The following is a 23461-nucleotide window of genomic DNA, read 5'->3' as shown; positions in this document are numbered from 1 at the left end:
ATTGAAACATAATGGAATGAGAATTCACAATAGTGGTAAAAGACATTTCGGGGAAGATTTACCAAATCTCCACACAATGCAGCACAGCCCTCCCCCCGCGAGGCAGCGCTGTGTGGCGTGACAGGAAGGGAACAGGAGAGCACCATATTTTCAAAGATATGGCTCTCTCCTTCCCTTTCCCTTGCGTCGGCACTGATTACAGCAGCCGTGCGCCATGCACACACCTTAGCACCAGAGCGCTAGGGTGTGTGTGTGAGTCCAGCATCGGTTTTGTACAGGAAGGACACCGTTCCTGTACAAAATACTATGTCAGACATGAGGGAAGGCTTTTCCCACTTTGCATGCATGTTGCACAGTGCAGCACACATGCAAAGTCAGAGAAGGAAGGAGAAATTAATTCAGTTCTCCTTCCTTGTGTCTTGTTTAAAAGGGTGCAGTTTTCTCATGCTTAACCCAATCTACTGATTTTGGTAAAATGGGTTTAGCATGAGAAATCTTGGGTGGTTGCACGGGAATGCCCATGCACCCCCCTTGGCAGGTCCCAATGTGTGAAGTAATGCGAAGCAGTGCTATGCGCAGTTTCACATTACTTTTACATTATTTCCAGCGCTAAAAAAATTTAGCGCTGGAAAGTAAATTAGGAAAAAAAGATTTTGCGCTGTTTTGTGCCACTTTTGTGATGCAAATACGGCGCAAAATATTAGTAAATCTCCCTCTTCTTCTTTACCACCTTTAAAAATTAGCAAGAAATATTTCATCATACACAGATATTTAACTAAAGGTTCTGTTGATCAGGTGATATCTTATTAATGTCTGAAAAGGAGGTGATTTACCAGCGTTCACAGAGTAACTGAGCAAAGTAAAGGCGCTCACGGGGCACCCAAGTGCTTGAGGTTTTGCTTAAGATAGACGCATATGGTCAAGATTTAATTTAAACAAGAATAGATTTTAGAAAAAGAGATGGATCAGGCTGGGCTGCAAAATTTCCAGTAACTCTTTACGAAGTATACAACGAAAGTAACTCCATTTACACACTTCTTCTTATTCTTTCCGATTCACTTACGATCATCTCAAATACCAACTCCTGTCTTTACCTCGCTGTTCATAAGTCACCATTGACACTTTCAACAGCTACCTTGGTTGAAGCATTTCTGGTTTCTTCTACCCTAGAAGATTGGAACATTATTGTGGGTTGGGGGGGTTCCTATCACCATAACATCTGTCCATCTCCCTGAAACTAGTGCAGCTTACAGAGCCTGGTTCTGGCCTGAAAGACAACTTTAAAAAGCGGTCTTTAGTTCTTCCTAAAGTAGATAAAGTTCTGTAAGATGCAGCTCCTTCCGGGGCTTCTGTGTAAAACCGAACGAGGGGTTCACTGTAAGGCCCGTCCTTTACATTATAAGCGCAGATATGGCAAACAAACGTTGATTCATATAATTTAATATTCAACAATATCAGTCATTTTGTACTTCTAGAGAATCCATCACACCCAATAATTTACCTGCCATATCCCCGCAGCAGATGTGTGCATATTACTTTTTTTCCCCCCTTTTCCACCATTACATGGCATCTGGTATGACGTTGTCCGTTTGGGGCCCAGGATGCCACTTTGTGACCGGATGGGCATTTGGCAGAGCGGGAGGAGGTCTCAGTTATCCACAGGTGATGCGGCATTTCCACCTTTCCATATTTCCCATCTTCTAGTTTATCTCATTTCCTGCCTTCGGTCCCTCTACTGCTCTCTGGCTGCTCACTCACTCTGTGGGGTATATCAGAAGTCAAATAACGGCCTGATACTCACAAGGCCGTGGTTCTCACTTCTTCTACAACACTTATTGTGTCCTAGTTTAGAGTTTGTCCAACAGATTATTGCCTCAAAACTAGGGGTGGGCGAAGAATTCAGCTCTGCCGGCGGAGCTCGCGAATTTTTGCCCAGAGTGCGGAGTTCCAAAAAACTCCATGAAGTAATGCAGAACTGAGTTTTTTTCTCTAGCAGTTCTCCAACGGTAAGGTGGCGAGCGCTTGTGAGAAAATATAATGCACTAGACCTCCTCCTGGCGAGATTTCTCATTGCGGTAGGTCGCGACCACTCGAGTGTAGAAATCTGCCATTCTCGTTGATGAAGCTGCTACTCGATTAGAATGTCAATTTGAGCGGCAGAAAGCAGCAGCGCCCTCTGGCACAACGCGTAGTGCCGTTCGTGCTGCTTTTATAGTACTAGAAACCGGGAATGGGCTTTGGCTCTTAACCAGTCAGGCTAAACCGACCAAACTTTAGATAACAAAACGTGTGCCAGGACTGATAGTTTTTTAGAGACTATTTACTCATGACCTCTATGAACATAACATAAACGTCTGCTTTAACAATTGCATCATTTAATGACCAAGAATTTATTTTTTCAATTTTCAATCTTAGAAAACAAATATATATACTGTGTGTACAACAACATAAACAAGTATTATATATACAATTATATACAATAAATATACAACACATTTGAAATGACGAATTTTTCACTTATACCACATCCATACTTCTTTCATCCTTCCCAAACATACTACAAACAAAACAATCCCTAAGGGCACCAAAATCCAAATATAAAATGAAAATAGATTTAAATCCAAATCTCAATGGTCGAAATTATTCTGAAATGATGTTTAAGGCACTTTTTTTGTAACAAATTCTTGACAAAAAAGCGGATTGAGATGAGCTATGGTGATTCCTTAGAAAGGGTGACCTGGGATAATGGTCGACGCGTTTCGAACCCTGAAACTTGTGGGGTTCTCATCAGGACCAAGAAGACTCTACAAAAAACAAAACATAACCATTTGTAGGTGAACTAAAAAATTAACTTAAGTGTGCCTCCCCAATGGCGCTTCCCCTACCATGAGTCTTTGCTACCATTCTCCTATGTAGTGGTGGTATATGGGAATCTAAAAAAATTGTTGAAAGTTCTGATTAGGTCCTTCTTTACATGACAAACATTGCATGTTAGTCATATTCATGCATCACATCTCTTATTCTCTCATTCTCTACCCCGACACTTACCCCAATGGGAGGAAGACGATCTGATGGCGGACACACAGCGTGGGCGGCTCGCCTAAGGCTGTTGAGTAGTTCGGATGATCTTTTTCTGTAAGTTTAAAAAAGTAACCACCAATTACGGACTTGTGACCTGCGTTAGCACTTGGTTAGCACCGAACTGGAAACACGCTCGCATATTGAAACCTTTCTTTGCTGAGCTGCGCGCCACAACCGGTTTTAAAATAGAAGTGATTCCACAATTTTCTTTTGCTTAGCGTCCTGCTTTCTGTTAAAGCAATCTCGGACTTGGATGCAGTCTTACCTGAATCAAGCAAAACTTTCTGAGTTAATCAGAGTCCTAGTTCGACAAAAACGTCCTGGTGAGCCATGGCACAGATTGAATTCAGTCAGTGCCTGAGTGAGTGTGGAAAATTACTTCCTGTATGTCACATGATCGGTCTCACGTAGCAAAGCATTCTGGGACCAGAAGTCCAATGTATATAAAAGGCGGTTCTAAACGAAATGAAAATGTTTTTAAGGTCGTCCTATTGTACCATAGATGGGGCTGACTGTGTGGGTGTAGAACAATATTCCCTTTATATCGCATAGTCGTTGTTGCGTGAAGCATTGTGGGAACTGAAGTCCTGTATGTCCTGAGGTAGTCCAAATGAAGTGACTGTTGCGCGCGGGAAGTGGGGGTTCTTAGAATTCAAGATATTGCTTTAGGTGAATGTTGCGAGGCACAGGTAGGTGGGCAGTTCTCATGGTGAACCCAATATTTAGTATGAAGGAAAAATATAAAGGTTCGCAGTTCAACCCTTCTCAATCAGTATTCATAGTGTTAGAAAGGCAATGTATATCTTGATGTTATCATCCAGGGGTGCCTTCTGAAAGTTTTGAGGAGGGCCCTCTCAAAGCTTGAAAATTTCAGAAATTTCATTGAGGCCATTTATTGCGGTATTATATTTCATAATTAACAGAGCTTCCCGCTGGCTCAGTCTGGCATCCAGGTCACTGCCGCGTTTGTCATTTTCGATTTTTGATATTACCGTCCATGAGAGTTCAGATTCCTTATGCTCATTTGACATCCAATGGTTGACGAGTGGTGCATTTGCCACATGTCTTCTTATCCGAGATTTGTGCTGGGTAATCCTTTGACGGATCTCTTGCGTGGTCTTCCCAATATACAGTTTTGGACATGGGCATAATATCCCATAAACTACATTTTTCGTTTTGCAGTTAGTAAAGCTTTCATGCTTCCAATGAGTGCCTTCAAAAGAGAAAACTGATCCTTCTACTGTTTGCTCACAGCATGTACAGGTCCCACATTTATGATGTCCCAATATTGGAGGGAGTTGAAGCATTTGTCTGAGATTGAGTTGTTGTTCATTGGGCAATGCTGCCCTGACCAGATGGTTTGCCACGTTCATATCTTTCTTAAATGCAAACAATGGCAATTCCGAAAAGTCCTCATGTAGATCTTTAACTAAATGCCAGTTGGTATTGATCATTTTCTTTAGTTGGTGTGCATTGGGACAAAAAGTTGTTACGCACACGATTCTAGTGGATTCCTGTTTTTTCTTTTTTTCAAGCAGCGAGTCCCTGGGGACCCACCATGCTCGTTTAAGGGCGTGTCTCACAAGTTTCTTTGGGTACCCTCTTTCAACCAGTCTTTCGACGAGCTGGGAGGCATGTGCAAAGTACTCATCCTTACAACAACAATTCCTCCGTATCCTCAAGAATTGTCCGAAAGGCAAATTCTGTCGTAGACTTCTTGGGTGGTAACTTGTGTAATGGAGGCTTTTATTTCTGTTCGTTGTTTTCCGATATAGAGTTGTTCCTAAGCCGCCATTTAAGGGAAAAACTTTAACATCCAAGAATGTAATTGCTCGATTTGATGATTCCGCGGTGAATTTAATGTCCTGTGTTTTTGAATTAATCCAGCCGACAAATTCCTCCAGAAGTTCTTGGGATCCGGTCCAGATAAAGAAGACATCGTCTATGTACCTCATATATTTAGAAATGCTGTCCGAGTATGGGTTGTTATTGTAAATGAATTTTTCTTCATATAGTCCCATGTAGAGAACTGCCAGCTCAGGTGCAAAGGGGCAGCCCATGGCTACTCCTTTTACCTGGAAGACGAATTCGAAGTCGAATGTGAAGAAGTTTCTCTGTAAAGCAAATTTTGCTAAATTTAACAAAAATTCTGTGGGGACCCTTCTGGGGCGTGGTCTAGAATCCAGAAAAAACTCCAACGTCTCCAATGCTTGTTCTTGTGGTATTTGAGTATAAAGTGAAGTGACGTCCATTGTCACCAATAATTGATTTGTAATGTCAAACTGTACAGTCTTTATTCGGTTCAAAAAAGCTGTGGTGTCTTTCAAATGAGCTGGTACTTCGTTGACAAATGGCTTCAGAAAGAAATCAATATATTTCGCCACTGGTTCTATGAGAGAATCACAGCCCGAAACAATTGGGCGTCCTGGCAGATTTGTGTCATCTTTATGTAACTTGGGGAGAACATAGAACACCGGTATTCTGGGACTTGTATTTTGAAGGTAGAGAAATTCTTTAGGACCAAGGATCCCACACTCAAAACCACTTTGAATGATCCTGAAAAGTTCGGATTGTAGATCATTTGTGGGGTTCTTTCCGATCCGACGATAACAGTTGGTATCATTGAGTTGCCTAAATATTTCTTCCTTATATTTGTTTACATCCCAGACCACTATTCCTCCTCCCTTATCGGCCTGTTTTATGACCACAGTTTTGTCATTTTTTAATGTCAATAGGGCATCCTTTTCACTTTTTTGAAGGTTGTATTTGATGTATTGCTTTTTATGTTCAATTGCTGATATTCCTGAAAGCAAAGTCCTTTCAAATGTTAAAACCTCTTTTGGAATTTTATACCCAGAAGGGATAAAGGTAGATTTCTTTTTAAGTCCAGTGACTTCCAACATATTGGAAGGGGGAGAATCTTTAAAGAAAGTTCTGAGTCAAATCTTACGGCAAAACTCCATTGCTTCCAATTTCATCTTAACGAAGTTTGTAGGTTTTGAGGGGACGAAGGATAAACCTTTGTTCAATATGGCAATTTCTGATGAGGTCAATGTGCGTGTGGACAGATTGAAAACTGAGGAGGTTTTTAATTCTTGTAATACTGTCGGCGCATTCTCATTTCCCATGGTTGTTGGTTGTAGCGCATCCGTCCTCGTCCTCTCCGTTGGCCTCTCCCTAAAAAAGTAGTTTGATTTTGTTGTTGTTGTTGTTGGGGATGAGGTTGCTGATCTTGTTGGTTATCCCTTCTGTCTTGATTGTTCCTTGATCCACCAGAATCAGACTCGCCTCCTGATGAGGATGATGAAGTGTCCGAAAATGTAAGGAATTTGTTCCGTGATCTCCCTTGGTTATCTCCAAGGTAGCGTCTTGATTCTGATCTTAAATAGAAGTCTTTGTGCAGATACGGATATGTTGATTCCAGAGAGAAATTCTTTTTGTCAAGATCAAATTTATTACTTTTCTGATTTACTGTAAAGTCCTTAAATTCTAAAATCTCTTTTTCAATTTTATCCAAAAGGGCTTTTGAGTCCGTAATTAATTGGTTGTTTTGGATTTCAGTTTCCAACACATTGATTTCCTCCAATTGTTTAAGTGAAATTCTGTGTGCCGTTTCAACAGTTAAGACCATGAGGTCTCTGCTGCATTTGGTCTCAATGCAGCTAAAGTTTCTTTTATATTCCGGGTCGTCCGTGAAAACCACTGGAATATTGTGTATTTGCAGTCCAGTTGGTATAGTCCCTGCCTTCAAATGTAACAACAAAAAATGTCCGTGCAAATCCGTCCGGATTTGTTTTTTGCGTAATCTAATTAATTTTTCGGATTCGTTCTGAGTTTTAGCTGAGGTGCTCAATGTAGCAGAAGCGAACACCGGGGGGCACTAATAAGGTTACGAATATGCTCTTCACTATAAGCGAAAGTATCTTTTTCAGCCATACCCAATATCCAGATATTCCACATAAAAATTGGTTAATGACAAACAAACATACAAACAAATGACACTTACTACCACAGTGGGCCCTACTAATGGAACATGTGTATTACAAACCAATAGCAGGGTTCTTAACTGCCTATTTGAAGTGGTAGCTTGTCACACTTCAAAGTAAGCCTCGCGAGCAGCTGCTCGCTCTTAGACCAGAAACCGGGAATGGGCTTTGGCTCTTAACCAGTCAGGCTAAACCAACCAAACTTTAGATAACAAAACGTGTGCCAGGACTGATAGTTTTTTAGAGACTATTTACTCATGACCTCTATGAACATAACATAAACGTCTGCTTTAACAATTGCATCATTAATGATCAAGAATTTCTTTTTTCAATTTTCAATCTTAGAACACAAATATATATACTGTGTGTACAACAACATAAACAAGTATTATATATACAATTATATACAATAAATATACAACACATTTGAAATGACAAATTTTTCACTTATACCACATCCATACTTCTTTCATCCTTCCCAAACATACTACAAACAAAACAATCCCTAAGGGCACCAAAATCCAAATATAAAATGAAAATATATTTAAATCCAAATCTCAATGGTCGAAATTATTCTGAAATGATGTTTAAGGCACTTTTTTTGTAACAAATTCTTGACAAAAAGCGGATTGAGATGAGCTATGGTGATTCCTTAGAAAGGGTGACCTGGGATAATGGTCGACGCGTTTCGAACCCTGAAACTTGTGGGGTTCTCATCAGGACCAAGAAGACTCTACAAAAAACAAAACATAACCATTTGTAGGTGAACTAAAAAATTAACTTAAGTGTGCCTCCCCAATGGCGCTTCCCCTACCATGAGTCTTTGCTACCATTCTCCTATGTAGTGGTGGTATATGGGAATCTAAAAAAATTGTTGAAAGTTCTGATTAGGTCCTTCTTTACATGACAAACATTGCATGTTAGTCATATTCATGCATCACATCTCTTATTCTCTCATTCTCTACCCCGACACTTACCCCAATGGGAGGAAGACGATCTGATGGCGGACACACAGCGTGGGCGGCTCGCCTAAGGCTGTTGAGTAGTTTGGATGATCTTTTTCTGTAAGGTTAAAAAAGTAACCACCAATTACGGACTTGTGACCTGCGTTAGCACTTGGATAGCGCCGAACTGGAAACGCGCTCGCATATTGAAACCTTTCTTTGCTGAGCTGCGCGCCACAACCGGTATTAAAATAGAAGTGATTCCACAATTTTCTTTTGCTTAGCGTCCTGCTTTCTGTTAAAGCAATCTCGGACTTGGATGCAGTCTTACCTGAATCAAGCAAAACTTTCTGAGTTAATCAGAGTCCTAGTTCGACAAAAACGTCCTGGTGAGCCATGGCACAGATTGAATTCAGTCAGTGCCTGAGTGAGTGTGGAAAATTACTTCCTGTATGTCACATGATCGGTCTCACGTAGCAAAGCATTCTGGGACCAGAAGTCCAATGTATATAAGAGGTGGTTCTAAACGAAATGAAAATGTTTTTAAGGTCATCCTATTGTACCATAGATGGGGCTGTCTGTGTGGGTGTAGAACAATATTCCCTTTATATTGCATTCTCTACATGGGACTATATGAAGAAAAATTCATTTACAATAACAACCCATACTCGGACAGCATTTCTAAATATATGAGGTACATAGACGATGTCTTCTTTATCTGGACCGGATCCCAAGAACTTCTGGAGGAATTTGTCGGCTGGATTAATTGAAAAACACAGGACATTAAATTCACCGCGGAATCATCAAATCGAGCAATTACATTCTTTTTCCCTTAAATGGCGGCTTAGGAACAACTCTATATCGGAAAACAACTGACAGAAATAAAAGCCTCCATTACACAAGTTACCACCAAGAAGTCTACGACAGAATTTGCCTTTCGGACAATTCTTGAGGATACGGAGGAATTGTTGTACGGATGAGTACTTTGCACATGCCTCCCAGCTCGTCGAAAGACTGGTTGAAAGAGGGTACCCAAAGAAACTTGTGAGACACGCCCTTGAACGAGCATGGTGGGTCCCCAGGGACTCGCTGCTTGAAAAAAAGAAAAAACAGGAATCCACTAGAATCGTGTGCGTAACAACTTTTTGTCCCAGTGCACACCAACTAAAGAAAATGATCAATACCAACTGGCATTTAGTTAAAGATCTACATGAGGACTTTTCGGAATTGCCATTGTTTGCATTTAAGAAAGATATGAACGTGGCAAACCATCTGGTCAGGGCAGCATTGCCCAATGAACAACAACTCAATCTCAGACAAATGCTTCAACTCCCTCCAATATTGGGACATCATAAATGTGGGACCTGTACATGCTGTGAGCAAACAGTAGAAGGATCAGTTTTCTCTTTTGAAGGCACTCATTGGAAGCATGAAAGCTTTACTAACTGCAAAACGAAAAATGTAGTTTATGGGATATTATGCCCATGTCCAAAACTGTATATTGGGAAGACCACGCAAGAGATCCGTCAAAGGATTACCCAGAACAAAGCTCGGATAAGAAGACATGTGGCAAATGCACCACTCGTCAACCATTGGATGTCAAATGAGCATAAGGAATCTGAACTCTCATGGACGGTAAAATCAAAAATCGAAAATGACAAACGCGGCAGTGACCTGGATGCCAGACTGAGCCAGCGGGAAGCTCTGTTAATTATGAAATATAATACCGCAATAAATGGCCTCAATGAAATTTCTGAAATTTTCAAGCTTTGAGAGGGCCCTCCTCAAAACTTTCAGAAGGCACCCCTGGATGATAACATCAAGATATACATTTCCTTTCTAACACTATGAATACTGATTGAGAAGGGTTGAACTGCGAACCTTTATATTTTTCCTTCATACTAAATATTGGGTTCACCATGAGAACTGCCCACCTACCTGTGCCTCGCAACATTCACCTAAAGCAATATCTTGAATTCTAAGAACCCCCACTGCCCGCGCGCAACAGTCACTTCATTTGGACTACCTCAGGACATACAGGACTTCAGTTCCCACAATGCTTCACGCAACAACGACTATGCGATATAAAGGGAATATTGTTCTACACCCACACAGACAGCCCCATCTATGGTACAATAGGACAACCTTAAAAACATTTTCATTTCGTTTAGAACCGCCTTTTATATACATTGGACTTCTGGTCCCAGAATGCTTTGCTACGTGAGACCGATCATGTGACATACAGGAAGTAATTTTCCACACTCACTCAGGCACTGACTGAATTCAATCTGTGCCATGGCTCACCAGGACGTTTTTGTCGAACTAGGACTCTGATTAACTCAGAAAGTTTTGCTTGATTCAGGTAAGACTGCATCCAAGTCCGAGATTGCTTTAACAGAAAGCAGGACGCTAAGCAAAAGAAAATTGTGGAATCACTTCTATTTTAAAACCGGTTGTGGCGCGCAGCTCAGCAAAGAAAGGTTTCAATATGCGAGCGTGTTTCCAGTTCGGCGCTAACCAAGTGCTAACGCAGGTCACAAGTCCGTAATTGGTGGTTACTTTTTTAAACTTACAGAAAAAGATCATCCGAACTACTCAACAGCCTTAGGCGAGCCGCCCACGCTGTGTGTCCGCCATCAGATCGTCTTCCTCCCATTGGGGTAAGTGTCGGGGTAGAGAATGAGAGAATAAGAGATGTGATGCATGAATATGACTAACATGCAATGTTTGTCATGTAAAGAAGGACCTAATCAGAACTTTCAAAAAAATTTTTAGATTCCCATATACCACCACTACATAGGAGAATGGTAGCAAAGACTCAAGGTAGGGGAAGCGCCATTGGGGAGGCACACTTAAGTAAATTTTTTAGTTCACCTACAAATGGTTATGTTTTGTTTTTTGTAGAGTCTTCTTGGTCCTGATGAGAACCCCACAAGTTTCAGGGTTCGAAACGCGTCGACCATTATCCCAGGTCACCCTTTCTAAGGAATCACCATAGCTCATCTCAATCCGCTTTTTTGTCAAGAATTTGTTACAAAAAAAGTGCCTTAAACATCATTTCAGAATAATTTCGACCATTGAGATTTGGATTTAAATCTATTTTCATTTTATATTTGGATTTTGGTGCCCTTAGGGATTGTTTTGTTTGTAGTATGTTTGGGAAGGATGAAAGAAGTATGGATGTGGTATAAGTGAAAAATTCGTCATTTCAAATGTGTTGTATATTTATTGTATATAATTGTATATATAATACTTGTTTATGTTGTTGTACACACAGTATATATATTTGTTTTCTAAGATTGAAAATTGAAAAAAGAAATTCTTGGTCATTAAATGATGCAATTGTTAAAGCAGACGTTTATGTTATGTTCATAGAGGTCATGAGTAAATAGTCTCTAAAAAACCTATCAGTCCTGGCACACGTTTTGTTATCTAAAGTTTGGTCGGTTTAGCCTGACTGGTTAAGAGCCAAAGCCCATTCCCGGTTTCTGGTCTAAGAGCGAGCAGCTGCTCGCGAGGCTTACTTTGAAGTGTGACAAGCTACCACTTCAAATAGGCAGTTAAGAACCCTGCTATAGGTTCGTAATACACATGTCCCATTAGTAGGGCCCACTGTGGTAGTAAGTGTCATTTGTTTGTATGTTTGTTTGTCATTAACCAATTTTTATGTGGAATATCTGAATATTGGGTATGGCTGAAAAAGATACTTTCGCTTATAGTGAAGAGCATATTCGTAACCTTATTAGTGCCCCCCCGGTGTTCGCTTCTGCTACATTGAGCACCTCAGCTAAAACTCAGAACGAATCCGAAAAATTAATTAGATTATGCAAAAAACAAATCCGGACGGATTTGCACGGACATTTTTTGTTGTTACATTTGAAGGCAGGGACTATACCAACTGGACTGCAAATACACAATATTCCAGTGGTTTTCACGGACGACCCGGAATATAAAAGAAACTTTAGCTGCATTGAGACCAAATGCAGCAGAGACCTCATGGTCTTAACTGTTGAAACGGCACACAGAATTTCACTTAAACAATTGGAGGAAATCAATGTGTTGGAAACTGAAATCCAAAACAACCAATTAATTACGGACTCAAAAGCCCTTTTGGATAAAATTGAAAAAGAGATTTTAGAATTTAAGGAATTTACAGTAAATCAGAAAAGTAATACATTTGATCTTGACAAAAAGAATTTCTCTCTGGAATCAACATATCCGTATCTGCACAAAGACTTCTATTTAAGATCAGAATCAAGACGCTACCTTGGAGATAACCAAGGGAGATCACGGAACAAATTCCTTACATTTTCGGACACTTCATCATCCTCATCAGGAGGCGAGTCTGATTCTGGTGGATCAAGGAACAAACAAAACAGAAGGGATAACCAACAAGATCAGCAACCTCATCCCCAACAACAACAACAACAAAATCAAACTACTTTTTTAGGGAGAGGCCAACGGAGAGGACGAGGACGGATGCGCTACAACCAACAACCATGGGAAATGAGAACGCGCTGACAGTATTACAAGAATTAAAAACCTACTCAGTTTTCAATCTGTCCACACGCACATTGACCTCATCAGAAATTGCCATATTGAACAAAGGTTTATCCTTCGTCCCCTCGAAACTGTGGTAAATAAATAATTAATTACCGGTATTATTTTTTAATACAATCAATAAAACAGATAGCTCAATAAATAAGAGTCAGGATTCGAGGTATCTTGAGTCGACAGGCTTTAATCAGGCATAAAGGACAGGAACAGGACAGCCTGCAATAGAACGGAATGGCAGCTGCCAGGGAACGGGAAAGGACAAGAGAGGATGGGTAACTTTTTGTAACAGTCCACAGTATATATATATTAAAACAATTGCATTACATTCAATACAGTAGGCGTAGCAGTAGGCGTGACTCGTAGCAGTCGCGAAAGATAAGGGCAAAATGATGTAACAAGAAGGCGTGTACAGGGCGTATACATAGACATGTGATGTAAACGTAACAGAAATGTCATAAACGGGGCGGAAACATGGAGGGGGCTACCTGAGCAGCTGGGACCTCTAACCTAGTGGTGCGCGCAAACGGGCAATGACGTGTTACCAGGGAGAACTGGGGGCTATGACATCTGCGCTAGAAGAGGAGACTAAAGTCTGGAGTGTCAGAGCGACATGTACCCAAGGCATATCTGGTATCTGGTGTTTGGAGTACATATTGATAGAATCCAAAAGTTATCAGGGCAAAGGCTACTTGACACTAAGACTGGTGCATGCATAATTCTACATGTGTTGCGTGTGCGAGGAATATTCTATGAATATTAATACAGTATTTCTCTTACATGGAGACATAAAGGCTAGACCATGACGGAAACTATTGATGCGATGCAGTAGCTTAGGAATGCAGAGAAGGAGGGCTGGACTGATAACTAGAAGCATAACATACTCTAGGCAGACTGGGAGGCAGAGCCAGGCCGGGCCGGGCACTGCGAGGCATGAAGTAAGTGAAGGGTCAGGGATGCAGGTGGGGGCTGTATCGCTCCTCGGAGAGGGTTCAGGAGACAGGAGCTGAATCTGAGTCCGGGCCCTTTTGAGGCCTAGAAACGGGGACAATTCAATGAATTAACGTGCACACTGTGAAATGTGGCAACGTAGGTTTACATAGGCCTAATATTCGTTGCTTTCACGATGACTGGAAACTGGCATACTAGAGATGGACACAACTGTAATTGCGTCTTTAATCGATCAGGAGGGAATACATGCATATCGATCATGCACATATAACATAAGATGGGGAACACGTAGGCACATACAACATGGCAAAATTTACTTTTCCACATTCCCTCCTTGTGCCCTACGTTTCCATCAGGAAACATCAATATTCATGATACCATCTATCATTTCATATAGCATCATCTGCTCGTCTCGAATTGTCTTGGAACGGGATTTAGGACTAGGAATACAAGAGGTAGCACACATGCCGCAAATCGCAGGGCCACATTGTATACAGAGGCAGCAACTGAATATGATCATTACTGCAATACCTAGGAATGACAATACTTTCCATCCCCAGGCAGATATAATACTCCAGAGCCAACCGGACCATGTCCAGGTGCCTGGATTCTGGTGTAACTGATGGGCAATTTTATGAAGTCTGGTTATAGCTGAATAAACAGACGGCGCGTTATTAGGAATGAAAATGCAGCAACTAGATCCGATGACTCTACATGCTCCTCCTCTATCGGCCAGTATGACGTCAAGAACGAGACGATTTTGGAGCACGACAAATCTCATAGCAGATTGCTCTTCAGTTAAGTTACCTAGAGCAGAAGTAGTCTCATTCACTACTGCTTCAAGGGTTCTGGTTAACCTACGTATTAACTTACTATTCTGGATAGGTCCTATGAAGAAGAAGAAACCTTTATTGAAGTCTTGATACTGTTCTAGGGTAGTTTCAGTTTGATCGACAATTGGGGACTCGATCTCCCTTCTAGGTCTGACGTGTACTAGATGTGTGTTTCTGTGATAATCAGATGGGGCTAGAAAAACTGGTGGCAGTAGGAAGGCAATGTAACATGTTCCATCCCAATCGAGGGGCAGACGAACATATGCGGTCTGACCACAAACAAAATAAGAATGACGTGAGGCTTTAAAAATAGATTTCCCACTGTCACTATACTCGACAGTAGTAGTACAATCACTATGTCCTACATGTGCGGAACCATTCTTTCTGACACATAATTCGCCTTTGACCGGTAGTACTGAAATAGCAGGCAAATCTGGAGTAGTATCAGACTGAACATTCAGGACCATGAAATTCGAGGAATAATTACCTAAATCATATACTTCATTTTCTAGATCTAACCCTGTTCTATGGGAGAGACCTTGCTTGTCTGGAAAACATGTTCTATTCAGAAGGGACATATCATTGGAGGATGACGTTAAAGTGGACCATGCTCCACATGAACCATTATGTGAAAACGGATAAGGAAAGAGTGGCAGAACTCCCTTCGGTGTCTGGAAAGGGGGGAGTCGACCACACACCCAACAATTAGTGGCATTGCTGGTCTGGTGTGAATAGTGTAACATTCGAATGAATGTGTTATTTCGCATAGCAAGACGATAGGATAGCTTGTGAGGGGGCAGATCACTAAATGTGTGCTCTACTGTAGCATTAGAAAACATATGTACATGTGAAATTGGAAAACATAAAATGTAAAGCATAACTTGTGCAGGTAACCATAAGACTCAAAAATATCAAGAAAAATAAAATGATAATACATCTTTTAGAGTTTTGACTAACTCTCTCACTATGGGGGTCTATCTCATACATGTCAGGAACCTGTCTAACCGTTTCACCCGAGAGGGACTTAGACAATTAAACTGGCTGACTTTTTTTTACTAGACCGAAGCTTCTCCTTATACTCCTGTTGCGGAGTTTTCTCTAACAGGGGAAGCTTGAGTTCAGAGTCTGTTTTTAGGCAGTCTTTAGGAATAAGGCAGTCCTTAGCAAAAGTCTTTTCTCGTAATCCATGGAATTTTTTGATATGGCCCAGGTGGACCCACACCTTCCTGCCTTCAAGTTTGACGGCGGTCCTTGTTGTAAGCAACACCATGCGAGGCTCCTTCCAGCGGGGCTCCAGCGGACTTGAACGATCAAAATTCCGGACAAATACGTGATCACCGGGAACGACTTCATGCGGTTTCACCTCGGTGTTGTCTGGAAATGCGGCGGCAACCTGTGAACGACAAGAGTGTAGGGCAGACATCAAGGAAGCTAGGTAATCTGTCAGCATATTACTGGAAACATCTGTAATACTGCGGGGTCTAGGTGTACCCCACATGTTTGGGGGGCGGCCGAATACGACCTCATACGGGGACAGACCTGATCTGGAATGTGCAACCATCCTCATATAAAATAAAGCAACTGGCAGGGCAACCAGCCAGTCTACACCTTTTTCTCTACATACTTTTGCAATGCGGATTTTCAAAGTCTGATTATGTCTCTCTACGAGACCGGCTGCTTCAGGATGGCGTACACAATGGAACTTCCACTGGTACCCTAACAGAAGGGAAACATGTTTCATGAGCTCAGATGAGAATGGCTGGCCGTTATCTGAATACACGACCCTAGGGAGTCCATAGCGGGGAAAGAACTCACGAACCAACTGCCTGGCAGTGGTCGCGGCTGTGTAATCTGGAACTGGATATGCTTCTGTCCACCTGGACAAAGCGCATACAACTACGAGGATATACTTGAAACCTCGACATCGCTCCATCTGAATATAATCCATCTGGAGGACTTCAAAAGGGTGGTCAGGAGGTTGGAATCCACCTTGTTCCACCGGGACACTTTTACCTGGATTGAACTGACAACATATCATACAGGTACGGACTTTCTGCTTGAAATGAAATGAAATGAAATGAAATGAAATGAAATGAAAAAGGGATTTATAGAGCGCTCTGTGGCCAAGCGGCTTCCTGGCGCTGGGGAACACATCAACATCTGCCTAACAGATAGGGGGAGGAATTAGTCCGGGAAAGCCTGAAGGAAGAGAAAAGTTTTGAGGGCTTTCCGAAAGTGAGAAAAGATGGGGATGGAACGGATAGAGAGGGGGAGGGAGTTCCAGATCTGCGGCGCGCGCACAGAGAAGCGGGTGCCCCCTGTGCGAGACTTTCGGAAGCGGGGAACGTGAAGGAGAGAGAGGGAAGAGGAACGGAGGGAACGGGAAGGGGCATGAGAGGAGATGAGGGAGTTGATGAAGAAAGGAGCGGAACGGGCTTGCGCCCGAAAGGCCAGGCAAGCAAGTTTAAACTGGGACCTGTACTGAACAGGGAGCCAGTGAAGGGTTTTAAGGGCGGGAGTGATATGGGAGAACTTGGGAAGACGAAGGACAAGACGGGCCGCCTGGTTCTGGATGGCCTGGAGACGACGAGTCTCGTAGGCAGGGATGCCTACAAACAGGCCATTGCCATAATCCAGGCGGGATGTAATGAGGGCAGTGATGATAACTTTGAGTGCATCAACAGAAAAAAACCGGGAGATCTTGCGGATAAGACGAAGGGAAAGAAAACAAGAGGATACAACAGAACTAATATGCGCATGCATCGAAAGATCATTGCTGACCTTGATGCCCAGAGTCCGAACAGAGGAAACCGGGGAAGGAGGAGGACCAAAGGAAAGGGGCCAATGAGCAGAGGACCAGGGATTAGAGGGGCCACCAGTGAGGACGAGCTCTGTCTTATCAGGGTTGAGCTTCAAATGATTGAGGCTCATCCACTGGGAAATAAAGACAAGAGTCGACCTGAGCTTGGGAAGAGAGTGAGTGGGGGAAGACAGATCGAAGACGAGCTGGAGGTCGTCAGCGTAGTTATACACCGAGACCCCCAGCTCTAGAAGCGAAGAAATAAGGGGGCGGATATAGAGGTTGAAAAGAAGGGGAGAGAGGGAAGAGGGCTTGGCTGCAGCTCGTAAGTGCTTGTTGAACCAAAGGTTCTGAATACTGTCTAACATAGCTTTTTCTCCTAGATGTGCTGGACTATGTGCGGTATTAATAATGACTTGAACCATAGAGTCGGGGAGAAACCATGTGGCTTTTCCCTTCGTCAACCATCCTTGATCTGTCTGGACCCCTCCTTGTTCGGACCATTTCTTGATTTCTTCGGGAGTAGCGTGTAACTGTATGTCTATGACATCTTGTGTAGGGTCCTTGACTGTCATACAAGTAGTCGGATCTGGAGTGAGTGTCTGTGTCGTGTTAACTAGATTTCTGGGGTCTGAGCTGTAAGCTTGGCTGTTCGATCTGCTAGATCGTTACCTTGGGAAATGATGTCAGTAACTTTTGTATGTGCCTTGCACTTCATGATAGCGATAGCTGTCGGTAAATGTATTGCCTCTAACAGAGCTTGAATGAGGAGACCATGCTGAATCTTGGTTCCATGAGAAGTCATGAAACCTCTCTCCTGCCAGAGCACTCCAAAGTCGTGTACGACTCCGAATGCGTAACGTGAATCTGTATATATGTTTACTTTCAGGTTCTTGGCACGTATGCAGGCTTGGGTCAGAGCAACTAGCTCTGCTGCTTGAGCAGACAGGGTGTCAATACGATGTGTTTCTATAACTTCAGTTTCAGTATTCACTGCATACGCGGCTACTAGTTCTCCTGTACTTGTTCTCATACATGAACCATCCACATAAAGTGTCAGGTCGGGATTAGGTAATGCAATGTCTGTCAGGTCTTGTCTTGGCTTTGTCATAGTGTTAACAACTTCCACACATTCATGTGTGGCAGGATTTGAAGTAACTGACGGTAACAGTGTAGCAGGATTTAGAATGTTGCAGCGTCTGATTTCTATGTGTGGCTGAAACAGTGTCAGTTCATAACCTGTTAAACGTGCAATTGTCAAGTGCTGAGTCTGTGTTCGGTTTAAAAGAACTTCCACGGAATGTGGAACTTGTACTGTCAGGGAGTGTCCTAATACTATGGAATCACTTTGTCTGATAGCTAGAGCTGTGGCTGCAACTGACTTGAGGCACGCAGGCAGAGCCTGGGCTACTGGATCTAATGTGCTCAAAAAATAAGCACAGGGTTTGTACTGTCCTGCTTGATCTTGTGTGAGAACAGATAATGCAGTACCATCACGTTCTGTGACAAAAAGTGTAAAAGGCTTACTGTAGTTCGGTGTTGCTAGAACAGGTGCTTGGCATAAGGCTTTCTTTAATTCATTGAAAACAAGTGTATGTTCCTGGGTCCTAGGGAGGACAGTCGATACGGCTGCCTCCTGTGTCGTTAACTGTATCAGTGGCTTGGCTAGAAATGCATACTGAGGAATCCATTGTCTGCAATAAGAAGTGAGGCCAATAAAAGCTCGTACCTCCTTCTGTGTCTTGGGCTGTGGAAGACTCGCTATTAACTGGATACGGTCTGGTGTCAACTGCCTACCCCACTTGGACAGTAAGTGTCCTAAGTAGACCACTTGCTGGACACAGAATTGTAATTTGGAAGGGGACACCTTGTGCCCCTGCTCGGCCAGAAAATACAGAACCGTGAGTGACGCACGCTCGCAGTCACGTTCAGAACGGGCTGTGATCAGTAGATCATCAACATACTGGAGCAGGGCAGTGTCAGTTGGCATGTGAATATTGTCTAGTTGTCTCTTAAGTGCTTGACTGTAAATACTAGGACTTTCTGTGAAACCTTGAGGAGCTCGTGTGAATTTATAGCTTCTTCCATTTAAACAAAAACCGAAAAGGTACTGGCTGTCTGGATGAATGGGGACACTGAAAAATGCGTTCTTAAGATCGATAACTGTTAAGAATGTAGCTTCAGAATCAATGGCTGTCAATAGGGAAGAAATATCTGAGACTACTGGGTACTGCGGTATGATACATTTATTAAGCTCTCGAAGGTCAATCACTAATCGATATACTGGAGGTGCATTTGGATCAGTACGTTTCAGGACTGGAATGATAGGAGAATTACATACATTGGAGTCAGTTTCTACAACCACTCCTTGAACAATAAGTTCGTCAATAATTTTGGATAAGGCTGCTACAGCCTCAGGTGGCAATCTGTACTGTCTGATTCGTGGCAAAACTATACCTTGCTTGAGAGTCACACGATGGGGTGTGATATGCATACAACCTACATCAGTTGGACCTTGCGCCCATAAATGCTGTGGTACATTCAATAATCTTGGATCAAAATCACGTAATACATAATGACCTTTAAAGTCTCTCAGAAACAATCTGACCCCTTCTGGGGAGCAGCAAATTACTGCACCTAATTCTTTTAATGTTTTAATGCCTAACAAATTTTCTGGACATGATTTCGTAAGTAACAAATCAGTAGTTCGGGACAATGGACCAACTTCTAGAGTGATTGGTTTCGAAATTTCATTAACAATCGGCTTTCCTGAAAATCCAAGGGAAACATTTTTAGAGCCTGAGAGCGGAGCCCCTGGAACCTCGTCATGACTGATAGTAGTCCTACTTGCCCCTGTATCAATCAAAAACTTTCTGTCTTTCCCTAATACTTGACTGTGTAGATAGGGACCCTCTTGATCTACAGGTATCTCGATGAGAGGCAAGCCTACCTCCCTCTCTAGGCTGTTTCATGAATACTGCTGATACTCTGGATACTCTGTCTGGGCATACTGGTACATTTGCTGTGTAACATGCTGTGTTGCAGCGATAGGCTGCGGTGCTGGAACTGTCTGTTGTGCATTCTGTGGTGGCTGAGAAGTCTGTGAAACTTGTTCTTGTCTAGGCGGACGTGGTCTTTCTTTAGTCTTGCCAGTAGCTATGTTGTGTTTCAGAACTGCACACTCGTTTATAAAATGACCTGGCTGTTTACAGTAATTGCAAGTCCCTTTAACGGGAGCTGCAGGATGACTGGCTTGATTCGGACCCCTCTTCTGACTGTCTTGTGGAACAGATTGTGCAACTAATACTTTCATTTTCGTGTCTTTCATACGTCTCCTTTCGTGTTCTTACTCTTCCCTGATTCTGTTCTGGTGATACTGGAGCATTTGTAACATCTGTGACGGAGTATTAGCTTGCCAACTACTTTCGACTTTCAATACTCGATTTTTAACTTGTGGACTTGAATTCTCGACTAGTTTGGTAACAAAAAGATGAGGGTACGATTCACTACTTGTTTTCAAACCACTGTTAATAATAAAACATTTTTCAAATCTAGAATAAAAATCACTAGTGTCTTCATCCTGTTTCTGTTTACAAGCTGAGATTGCATCCCAATCTTCCTTTTTCGTGGCTAGTAACCTTGGCAAAACCTGTATCAATAACTCGGGCAATTCTTTAACTTTACCCCCAAGACCGGTACCTGGTACTCGTGAATTATCTTCAGCTTCTAGAGCTGTCCAATCTATCTTTTTCTCTCCCACCTCCCATTCTTTTTCCTTGAGTTTTTCATATACCCCTGCGGGCAACAGGACCTTTAACATTTTAATGATATCAGGATACGTGTATTCTCCCATACGGAGCATGTCTTTTAATTCTCGATGGAACCCTGCTGGATCTTTGTCGTGACAGGGAATTAACTTTTTCATCTCTAAGAGTTCCATCTTTGTGATAGGGGTGTAAACAAATACTCGTTCTAGCTCACCACCCGCTGTCCTAACTGGGTGTACTTCTCGTAACGGATGCTGTCTATCTATGTAAAATGATTTACTTTCTGGAGGTGAGACACGAACAAAATGCGGATTCAGAAACGTTCGATATTTGTGGCGCTGTTCTAGAATGATACTAATTAAATCAGTACCTAGACCTCTCCATCTATACTGGAGTAACTCGTTCAGAACATCATGTAACGGACCTGGATCAGAATGCTGTCCCTCATACAGTGTAATGAGGTGCTGGATCATATACATACCCACCAGTCGCTGCTCGGCTGGGGGCAGTTTCAGAAACATTCGTGCCACTATTTCGTCTGGAAAAGTGGTAGAATCAGTAGTCCATCGGACTGCTGATCGGGCTAGTTCTTGTTCATGCATGGTACTAAGTTCACTATAACCGATTCGTGATTTCAGAATGTGATCGGTAACTTGAAATACTTGCTCAAGAGAACTTTGTTCTGGTGCTGGAGAAGGGAAAACGTTCTTGTGTTCTAGGCGTGAATGTCGGTCGGGAAGTCTAGTTCTACCTACATACGCTATTCTGGAGGGATTCTCGTCGTCTACCTCTTCAGTATCAGAGTTGTCTTCTTTCTCGGTTACTTGTGCTGCTTCTCGTTTCTCGTGTAACTTTATTATTTCCCTACGGATTTTCTTGTACATACTCTCTATACAGTTCTGTGTCTTGTGTCTTCCCTCGGCTATATGGTCACTCCACCTGGTCAGGACTTTCATTTCTTCCGGATCTTTATCCGGATAATCTTGTTCCCTTATTAAACAATTAATTAGAAACTTTAAAAGCATGAGCTGAATCTCGACTTTTCTTTGGACCATGGCGTTGCCAATACTTTCTGGATCTACTCCTGTACGGATGAAACGATATATTCTGTCTAGATATCCTTTCATATTCGGCAGGGTGTCCAAATATTCGGTCACCCGTCTTACACGCAATGAATACAGGACCATATCATCATCGCCTGGGACTGGATCATAACGGCATTCGGTAAGGGCTCGCTTGATATCTGCAACTGACTGAAGCTTGGGCGAACGCTGTAACGCTCGTTCATGTAGCTCGAGTAACGTTAGACGTCTGTGTTGAGGCGGGGTTCCAGGAGGACTTCCCCCCGTGGCCCCTAGACTAGAATTGTCAACGGGTATTGTACGTGCTGGGAGAGTGACTGATGTAGCGGGTACATGTACTGTAGGCTGGACCGGGGGTACCGTAACAGGTGCTGTAACGGGTGCCCCGGTGGCTGGAGGAACAGGAATTACATTATTTACGGGAGCTGGCGGAACAGGATTTGCATATTCTGGGACTGTGTCGTCCAAATAGGACGAGAGAAAAATATCAGCTGCGGTCGGTTTGTGACGTAGCTTGATCGGAACTAATGGCGGCGGAAAATTACATGGTGCTTCCGGGGTTGCTTTCGGCAAGCCCTCGGCAAGAAGAGGATACATACCCTTAATAAGGGCATTTCTCTGTCTGTCTGACTGTTCGGCTTTAACTCGTTCACCTACTTCGATCAATTCCCTTTCTTGGGCTCTTTCTGAGGATTCCCTACTTAATTCTGTTTTTCTGATTTCTTTTTCGGTTCTTCTATGAGATTCTTTGCGCCATAACTCGATGGCGTCTTTCTGGGACTGTCTGGCTTTCTTTTTCCATAATACTTCTTCTACTCGCATGATGCACTCGGCATCCCACGTACCTGATACGGGCCATCTATATTTCTCTTCTAATTCCTTGGTGTAATCCACCCATAAGTCTAGATATAATATGGCACTTAGGCCATGCTTATGATACATAAAATGACCTGGACTGTCCCTAGGCGGGACAGGAACTGCTTCCTTGAGCAATCCTTTTCTGGTTTTTAACTGACGTAATTTCGAGAATAGAGGCATTGCCTAGGCTGGAATCTGGACACAATACAATACACGATAAACACAATAATAACTGGAAAAACAAATCACTCATACCACGACATTGAAAACACATGAAATAACATTTAAAATAACAATTCGGACAGAACACATGAATTTCTCGAGAACAGAACTTACTAGAATGACTAGATGCACTGCTAAAACAGCACGAAACTTACCGGTCCCATAAAGAGACACGTCAGGACCCGCGTCCACCTAGGTGAACACTTCGTGTTGGATCTGCGTACCCAAACCCACGGACCAGAGACAAATTAATTGACCCTGTCTAGATACTACCCCAGCAACGGTACTCACCGGGCAGCAAGAACGGAAGGCCTCGGACTGGACTGCTACGACGACGGACTACGAACTTCGGACTTCAGTTACAGGTGGGCCTCCGGATACCT

At 42.6% G+C, this 23461-nt stretch overlaps 2 protein-coding genes across 2 annotated transcripts in view; one reads left to right on the top strand and one right to left on the bottom strand.

The window, feature by feature from the left end:
• The window catches only part of LOC144805412 (uncharacterized), a 226956-nt gene that overhangs the window by 62790 nt on the left and 140705 nt on the right, over positions 1-23461 (bottom strand). The gene's annotated exons all lie outside the window — the stretch shown is intronic.
• LOC144805422 (uncharacterized) overlaps positions 1-23461 on the top strand; it is a 196517-nt gene that overhangs the window by 97314 nt on the left and 75742 nt on the right. The window lies entirely within an intron of this gene.

This window comes from Lissotriton helveticus (assembly GCF_964261635.1).
Source record: "Lissotriton helveticus chromosome 1_1 unlocalized genomic scaffold, aLisHel1.1 SUPER_1_unloc_1, whole genome shotgun sequence".
Classification (NCBI taxonomy): domain Eukaryota; kingdom Metazoa; phylum Chordata; class Amphibia; order Caudata; family Salamandridae; genus Lissotriton; species Lissotriton helveticus.
The sequence above is the reverse complement of the archived record's forward strand: the minus strand, read 5'-3'. Positions and strand labels throughout refer to the sequence as shown.